Source organism: Diabrotica undecimpunctata, chromosome 1, assembly GCF_040954645.1.
Source record: "Diabrotica undecimpunctata isolate CICGRU chromosome 1, icDiaUnde3, whole genome shotgun sequence".
Classification (NCBI taxonomy): Eukaryota; Metazoa; Arthropoda; class Insecta; order Coleoptera; family Chrysomelidae; genus Diabrotica; species Diabrotica undecimpunctata.
The window spans coordinates 56333313-56343259 of NC_092803.1; the positions used below are offsets into that span (position 1 = coordinate 56333313).

The 9947-nt window shown below is 32.6% G+C and overlaps 1 long non-coding RNA gene across 1 annotated transcript; it reads right to left on the reverse strand.

Annotated features, from left to right (window-relative positions):
* Positions 1-1314: 1314 nt before the first annotated feature.
* Positions 1315-5204, reverse strand: LOC140449525 (uncharacterized). Its single transcript, XR_011951820.1, has 4 exons — positions 4973-5204; positions 4607-4780; positions 4005-4231; positions 1315-3919 (listed from the first exon to the last, which is right to left on the reverse strand). It is a non-coding gene; the product is annotated as an uncharacterized lncRNA (long non-coding RNA).
* Positions 5205-9947: the final 4743 nt, after the last annotated feature.

The following is a 9947-nucleotide window of genomic DNA, read 5'->3' on the forward strand; positions in this document are numbered from 1 at the left end:
GCTGTTTTCGAAATAAAAATACTCAACGAAGTCCAGACAACAAGAAGTTATAAGACTCATGATAAAACCAGCAGCAATTATATCGTGAAATACACAATCTTCAACGCAGTAAATCTTAAAGAATTTCGAAATGTCTAGAAGCCACTTGTAAAACATTTTAACTATAATAGTTAATGATAAAAAGGGATTTTCTTTTTCCTAAAGAGTTTGTTATTTCTGGTTAACATAATATTTGCCGTTACAGGTTAGAAATAAAGGGAATTGTAATTCCAATAACTAAAATACCTTCAATAAGTTCAGGGTGATTTTAAACAAAAAACTTTTTATGATTTATTTCAACCGTACTGTATTTCTACTTGAACTTGATTTATCTATAATTTATTTTCAAAAATGTTAAGCACTAAACATAAACGGAAAATTTTAATAGGTTTACTACCATATAAAAATCATTGGTTACCAAAAAAAATACTAATAGAGTGATAAATGAGTTGCTCTTTATGTTTTCCAAGTGACATATTTATATACCGTGACATATACAATACAGACTGATCGTTTCAATACCATCCCGTTCCCCCAATGCGCCAGAGAAAACTTTCATAAAGGAGTCCCTGCATCTCTTTCTAATTTGCCAGGTTTATGGACCCCGTGACCTAAATGGCCAATGAGAAGATCTTCTTCTTCTCATTGCGCCGTCTCCTTTCGAAGGTTGGCGATCCAAATGGCAATTGTAGTTTTGGAAACTGCTGCGCGAAAGATATCTGCGGATGAGCGGTCGAACCATCTCATCAGGTCTTTCAGCCACGAGTTCTGGCGTCTTCCTACTAATCTTTTGCCCTGTACTTTTCCTTCCAGTATAACTTGAAGTAATTCATATCTTTCGCCTCTCAACACATGACCCAAGTATTGCATTTTCCTCTCTTTGATCATTCTTACTAATTCTTTTTGTTTACACATGCGACCAATGACGTATAATATATAGACTAAGCGGTCCCGTATTCTCCATATATAATCGGGTGTCCTAAAGATCTCCGCTGAAGGTATGTTTACCAGAACAGCGGCGTGCTCATTTCAATTTTAATGACAATAATTATTTTTTTAATTAAAATTAAATATTTGTGATTTTTTTTTGTGTTCTCGTCTATAAAAGAAAAAATTATTTTTATAATGTTTGTAAGTACATTACCTGAATTTTAATCATTTTACCAATATGAAATATTGAAGTTTCGCCTAAAGATTAAAAATTCTCATTTTTTAAATTGTATTAAGGACTATTTGTGTGACTAATTGTATTATTATTTAGTGTGAAGGAAATTTTGATAAATAAATCTAATCAGGTTTTCATTTTTATTAAGTGTTGCGAGTCTATTTAGAGAGTCGAAAGATTGCTAGAAGTCTATAAATAGTAAGTGAAAATTTATATCACGTTCATATCACTTTTCAATCAGCTGTGTTGGCATCTATGGTTGATTTTCATTTTCTGAAGCCTGGCGGATATTACCCTAGTGTATTTTCGGTAATTTATCTATTTCCCAATATGCTTAACAATATTTTGTATGTGGTGTTCAGTAACATGATTTCTCTGTAGTTACTGATATCCTTCGATCTCCTTTTTTAATATCGTTATTAGATAACCCTTTCTCCACTACATCAGTATACTTTCTGAGTTCCCTGTATTTTTTATTAGTTTAAGAATCCAGTGCATCAAATTGTCTTCTTAATTTTTGATTAATTCATTTTTTATCATTTCCTGGTGGTTTTCACTGTTGCAATAATTTTCTTGTATAAAGCAACTTTTGAAGTTTATATTAAGGAATTAGGAAGAAAATTAATAGGTTACTTGAGTGCAAACAAACAACAAAATTTTGAATTCTAATTTCGTGTTTTGTTGTAATGAATTAAAAACAAACAAAAAAAAACATCAAATCAATTATACATTTTTAACAAAAAACATACAAAAGAAATAAATCATAAAACATTTTGCAACATAATTAGTAATTTAATTAACGCATTAATGCACACAACTTAATAAATACAGTTTCAATTATTTTCTAAGACATACAATATGTTGTATATAAAGATACAATATGTTATAATAATAAATAAGTTGTATACCAAAGACTTCTATAATTGTAATGGTGGTGTGAATATACAAAATAGGACAAGATAATGCCCTGCCTAGATCGCACAGGCCGATCAGTCTTACATCATTTTTATTGAAGGCAACAGAAAAAATTCTTGATAGACATATTAAGGGAAGACTTTTGAGGGATCATTCTCTCAATGGCAACCAGCATGCATATCAAGAACGAAATCAACAGAAACAGCAGTGGACAAAGTAGTTCAGAAAATCAGTCACTCAATTAATAATGGAGAGAATATTTAGAAGGCACATTTAATATTGCCCTATCAAATAGATCCACTATCAATGTGTGTTACTATGTGTAACTGGATCAAAGCAATGCTGGAAAATATATTGTTGAGTGAATAGAAGATTGTCACAAAGGTGCAAGGAGAGATTTTGGCCAAAACTGCTAAGGGTGTCCACAGGGGGGAGTGTTTTCTCCCCTCCTCTGGTCACTCCTGGTGGATCACTTGATGTCACTTCTTGACGCACACGGGGGAAGAAGTACATGCCTATAGGGATGATCTAGTAATTATGGTAAGAGGAAAATATGGTAATTTTCATTCCAGCACACTCCAAAGAACATTAAATATCCTTAGTAGGTAGTATGACATAGAAAAATTCTCTAGCAATCTTAGTAAAACATGTAGGAGTAATATTAGATAAGCAGCTTACATGTAACGCCCAGTTGAAAAGAATAATCTACAAAGCAAAGGTTTCCCTTTCTACATGTCAAAGAGTATGTGGGAAAATTTGGGGTTTGAAACCCAAACCGATGCGATGTACTGGCTATATATGACTAGTCAGATCTATGATTACATATGGCGCACTTATATGGTAGTTTAAATAACAACAAAAGACCACTTAATGGAAGCTGAATAAGCTTCAAAGACAAGCATGCTTAATCATAACATGAGCAATGTTGACTACCCTAACTGCCTCATGGAGGTCATGCTTGATCTCTCTTCATTGCATATATGGATGGAGAAGGATGTGAAGGATAGGAGCATACAGAAGGTGGATAAGATGTCAGGAAGCAAGGTAAAAGGATACCTGGATCAAATCTGGAGAGATAATTATAAATTACCTAGATTTGGAAATAGTACCAGATGCAATGCAACCTAAATATAATTTTGAAAAGTCGTTTACCATCATCTTTATAGGAAGGTACAAATAGGAGTTAAATAAAATCAATGCATTGGCCATTGATAAATTGTTGGCAGCACCATCAAAAGTTAATGAATAGACTTTTATGCCTGAATCATAAATAAAATTTAAGCAAAGATTTACTAAGGATGCTTTTTCTTATCCACAAAAACTCTCAAAATAAAAAATATGCAACTGGCACTTTAAAATTGTCATTTAAGGCTACTAACATAAACACCAGTGCCTCTCATGCTTCTGGTATATTATCAGATTCTATATCTCTACCAAAATCTACAGAGCCAATAAATTTTTTCCCATCCCATTTTACTACCTTACGAATAGACATTTCATTCAGAATTAAATTACACACAAGTGTTTTATTTTGCTTCCCTGCTTCTTCAACTTTGTTTTTCAAAGCATTTAAAGCTTCTTTGGAAAATCCGGGTGCGCCATCAACAGTTTGGTACCATTTTGTTATGGTTGATGGGTGTGGTAATGCATTATTAAAAGCTCTTCTTACAAAATCATAGGCTTTTGCTGAATACAATTTAAAGCCAGTGAAAATGACCTTAATTCTGGAGAATATTTGGCACATTTGGCACCCTTTAAAAATCGTTGAAACAAAGCTTTGGCTGATTCTGGTAAAGAGGCCTAAAACAATAAAAAAATACAAAAATAAAAGAATATAATAATAATTTAATTTTGTTCCTTATAGAATATGTGAAAGAAAACTTACCAACAACACAGATTCAGCATTTTCTGTAACATACAGTTTTTCTTTTAATGATTGTACCAATGCGTTTAATGTTGTTGCTTGTCGTTTTCATCTTTTAGTAGATTTTCTTAGGGTGTCAATTTGTTTCTTTTTTTTTTGCTATATACATGTTTACTGATTCCATGTATCTTTTTCTTTTTCTTAGGCAGTCTAAGTCCGACATGGAAAAATCCCCCACATAATGCTTCCTAAAAATAAAAAGATTTAATGAAAGAAAAATTGCTTATTCAAGGATATAATAATGCAAATGAAAAATTAAATGAATATTGCCTCTTGTTATTTTTTTTTAGCTATTAATTCTCTGTCTGCAGCATGCCCTTCAATATTTTTCTTGCCTAAGAGTTCCTCAGTTTCTGAGGCAGACAAAGTTAGTTCACTGCTAGCAGTTCGAAATTTAAATTGTGGGTGTCTGATGGACTAGGGAGAGCTTTAGTTCCTACCACCTCTTTAACGTCTTTAAAAGACCTGTATGCAAAGAAAAAACAATATAGAAGAAACAATACACAGAAAATTTATACAAATATTAAATATCAATGTAAAAATTTAATAAAAACATTACCCACCTTGGTATAGCTAATGGTTTTGCATTTTCTTTTAGACGAACAAAGCTAGATTTCATGATAACATCATTTGGATCAAAATAATCACAACAAATACGTGACCATCTGGAAAGCTTGTTCTTATTTAATTGCAAAATGTATATCCAAATTTCCTGTTTTTCTTCGTCAAAAGGAAATCTATGAAAAAAAATTAGTAAGAAAAATTATATTTAAATGATTTTAATAAAAAAAAAGACAAAAAATTTAATGGAAATTGTTATTATTCATTATAATGCATAATAATTTATTTATTTATTAAATAAATAACAACTAAACGCCTCCACTGGCTATCAAAACATAACCTAAACATACATATAAAAAATAACTTACTTGAAAAGTGATAACGTTTCGCTCTTCGAACTTCGGCGACCACAAACAAGATACCTAAATGGCATTTTACTAAAATAGTAGGTAAATGAATCTCAAAAATTTTAAATAAAATTTGCTTGTCACAAAAAATATGTAAACACACAACTTCATATCAAAATAATAAACAATAACAAAGGTATTCATGTTGCGGACACTTTTTAAAGCATTCACTGAGTCTATATATTATACGTCATTGCATGCGACGAAGTACCTCAATATTAGTAACTCTTTGTACCCATGGAATCCTCAACATTCGTCTGTATATATACATATCAAAGGCATCTATTCTTTTTTCTATTTCAGAGTCCATTGTCCAACTTTCACAGCCATACAGTAAGACAGAAAAAACGTAACATCTGATCATTCGGAATCTAAGCTGTAGACTAAGGTCTGATCTTGTAAAAAATGTTTTCATGCTTATGAATGTTTTCCTTGCTTGTTCAATTCTTGATAGGATTTCTTTTTTTGGATTACACTGACTATTGATATTTGTTCCCAAATATTTTATGGAATTTACCTGTTCTATTATTTGACCCTTGGCATACACCTGTACGTTTATTGGCGTCTTTGAAAATACTAAAGTTTTAGTTTTGGAGAAGATCACGTGCTCGATAAACTCGGACCATTAGAAAGTGATGTATGGACTGCTTTGCGTCAGTTTTCCCTGTCGCACTGGGAAACGCGACTGTATTGCAGCAGTCAATCTACCTTTTATTATATATCTATGATAGTGGTCATTTCATTCGGTTAGGTTAAGTTAAGTTAGGACTTGTTTTGCACATTGGAGATGCATACAAACATTCGTTTGGATCCATTAATTTAGCTTATAGTCGTTTCTTAGAGTAAGAAAATTTTACAATTCTCTTTACAAATAGCTGGAATATCAGGTAATAATTATTGTTCTTTACAGTTTTTAAAAAGCAAATGGCTGTGCTAATTTTATAAAATATTTTTAAATAGATTTTTTTACTATTTTAGATGACAAATCAAAATACACATATGTCCAAAAGATTTTTATATATAAAATCTTCTGAATAGTTAAACATCATTTTGTTTCAATTATCAACAATACTAAATAAATCTCAAAATAAGATAAACGATTTGCGAAAAAAATATTTATTTTCTTGGAGTGAAAAACTGACAATGTACAACTTACATTTAAAAATAAATTAGTATAGAAAAATAATTTTTAATAAAACTAACAATAAGTATTTCCTCTATTGGCCTGTATGCAAGCCTGTAAAAAAAAGCCTTTTAGGTGATTTGGCATGCTGCTGATTAACTGGTCGAGCTGGGCTTGCGGAATTCTCTCCCATTCTTCACGAGCAGTATCTTTAAGTTCTGAAAGTGTAATAGGGGGATTGTTTCGCTTCTTGATGCGTGTTTTGAGAATGTCCCAAGCATGTTCAATAATGTTCATGTCGGGGAAATTCGAGGGCCACTGTAATGTAGATATTCCTTCTTTTTCAAGAAAATTTTGTACTGCTGATGTTCGATGAGGAGGTGCGTTGTCATGCATAAACACAAATTCATCACCTACTGCCCCTCGGAATAGACGTACGACAGGATTTAAAACTTCCTTGATGTATACAGCACCAGTGACTCTTCTCTCCAGAATCAGCCGTGACGTCCGTATACCACTCATAATACCACCCCAAACCATAATACTGCCACCTTTAAATGGGACACGCGGTTTAGCTGTTTCTAGTGGGGCTTGTCGTCCTGGGGCCCTCCAAACCAGTGTTCTTCACGAATCAGATACCAAGTCAATTTTTGACTCATCAGAGAACATCAACGTTATTCCAGTTATGGTCATGATGTGCCATTTCTCTAGCCCATTGCAACCTTACTATTTTGTGTTGGTAGGTTAGTTTAGGAACACGTAGCGGCCTTCTACGATATAAATTTACCGCATTTAGTCTGCGTGTTATTGTTTGCCGTGAAATATTCAGTCCTTGAAGCCTAGAAATTTCTCTGGAGATACCACTTGTAGATTCCAGACGAGTTCTACGAGCTATAAATGTTATTTGCCGGTCTTGTGCTGCTGTTGTACATCGATTTCTACCACTTCTGAGACGATCCTTGACTTTATTTGTATCTTGGAATTTTTTTTACTTTTCGATACAGCACTCTGAGTAACATCAGCAATATTCACGATATAACTTTGCTTAAAGTCCTGTTGTAACAAAGCAATTACTCTGGATCTGTCCAAATGAGATATCACGTTTTTAGGCATTTTTAAACGGCTCAATTCAAATTTAAACGAAGACTGAAATAATGTGTAAATACGCTAATCAGTTGAATGTGACCAAAATCATACAAAAATGATTTAAATTTTTTATCATTTTCATTTAAAAACCCTCTAGAATGAATATCAACAACAGTTTTAAAACCACCATAGGCGTAGATATATTATTTGTACGTATTCCGAACTTTTGGACATGTGTGTATCTATTCAGTTTCTTTAATTCTTACTCGGATACAATGTATTTGTCATCCAGTAAAGAAGAAGTATTATCAAGTACCGATTCAGAGCCAGATAAAAATACAAAATATTTTAAACAAAAAAATACGAAAAGCAAACGTAAATTACTACCATATATAATAGTGAAACCAATGAAAAAATCTAAAAATCGGAAAACATAATGTTTGGGGCTTCTAATGCTGTTCCAAGTCACTTTCATTAGACCATGTCTAGCAAGAAGAAATGGAAGCTATTAACGATATTCTGTCATGGTAATTTCTCTTGAATTTCTTGAATTTAAAACTTTTGACGATACTGTATTTTCAGTTTACTCTTCTTCTTATTGCGCCGTCTTCTTTTGAAGGTTGGCGATCCAAATGGCAACTGTAGCTTTGAAAACTACTACACGAAAGATTTCTGTGGATAAGCGCGGTCAAACCATCTCCTCAGGTCTTTCAGCCACGAGTTATGGCGTCTTCCAACTGATCTTTTGCACTGCAATATAATTTGGAGTAATTTATATTTTTTACCTCTCAACACATGACCCAATTATTTTATTTCTCTCTCTTTGATTATGCTGAGTAATTCTTTTTGTTTACTCATGCGCCAAAGTATCTAACCATTGCCAAATTTTGTATCCATGGAATATTCAGCATCCGTCTGTATATATACATTTCATAGGCATTTATTCTTTTTCTGTTTCAGATTCCATTGTCCAACTTTCACAGCCATACAGTAAAACAAAGGAAAAATAACATCTAATCATTGAATTTCGAGCTCTAGACTAAGGTCTGATCTTGTAAAAAATATTTTTATGTTTATGAGTGTTTTCCTCGCTTGTTCGATTCTTGATAAGATTTCTTTTTTTCGGTTATACTTACTGTTGATATTGGCTCCCAAATATTTTATGGAAGTTACGTGTTCTATAATTTGTCCCTTGGTATACAAATGTACATTTGTTGGTATCTTTAAAAATACTAGAATTTTAATTTTGGAAACATTTAGATGTAAACCGAACATCTCGCTATGATGAACATCGCTATTAGGATGGTATCATCAGCACCATCAGATGTTTTCTATGCTGGTTCCGTTAATCTTGATTTCACCTTGAACCTCGTCTAATGCTTTTCTGAATATAGATTCCGAATACAAATTAAATAATAGCGGTGATATGACGCCACCTTGTCGCACTCCTCTTTGGATTCGTATATCTTCGGATGTTTTGTGCTCTATTTCAATTGTTGCCGTTTGGTGTCAGTATAGTTATAAGATAATTCGCAGGTCTTGTTCAATCCATTTAGAAATCCGAATTGAGCGTCACCCTGAAACTCACACTTCTTTTAAATTCGTATATGAATGATTCTGAGAAAAATTTTAAGGACATGAGACATCCTGCTTAATATTCGATAGCCATCGCAGTGTGAGGCATTGGATTTTTTTGGTAATAATACGAATATTGATTTTAGCCAGTCTAATGGTATTTTACCTGTGTCATATAATATCTGATTGTATAGTGCTGTTATTAAGTCTAGGCTTTTACTTTCGTTGTCTGCAATTAATTTAAGTATTTCGACATTGATATTATTGTCTGGACCGGTGGTTGTTCCGGTCTTCTGAGCCTTTACTGCATAAATAACTTCTTCTTTTGATATTTTTGGAACTTTTTCATTTATTTGGTCATCCGTGAATGGTGGAGAACAGGTCTATCATCCTCAAAAAGTGTCTGAATGTATTCTTTCCATCTCTCCATTTTGTCTTCTGTACCTATAATTATCTCGTTATTAAGATTTCTTAATATTGTTCATTGTCTCTTTCTGTATCTACCTGTCATTTCTTTCACTTTTTTATGGACATTAAAGGTGTCGTATCTTTCCTGAAGTTGTTCAATTTTTAGACATTTGGTTGACATCCAGTTTTCTTTAGCTTCTCTGCCCTTTTTTCTAATTATTGTATTGACTCGTTTGTATTCTATTGAGTTTGTTTTATGTTTCTTGTCTTCTTGTCTCTTTGTTATTTTCGTTTTTAAAGCATTCCATGTTACTTCAACGTCTGTCTGTATCAAGTTTTCTACCGTTTCTATTTATTTTTCAACCTTGATACTTATTTTATTTTTCTTTTCAGGGTTCTTCAGTTATGAGATGTCTATATTTCGTGACACTTTTTCCCTTTTAACTTTAAGAAACCTTTTTGGTCTAAAATCCATTATAACTGGATTATGATTGCTATGAATGTCAGGATATGTTTTAGTAGATTATATGTACTTCTTGAAGTTGTTATCGAGCAAAATGAAGTCAATTTGATTTCTAACAATTTTATCTTCTTTGTTTCCAGGTGATTTCCAAGCGTATAGCCTTCTAGGATGTTGTTTGAAGAAGGTGTTGACTAGTAACAGGCTGTTCTCTACGCAGAATTGTACCAGCCTATCTCCTCTATTGCTTTTGGTACCGAAACCGTATACTCCTAGTTGGTACC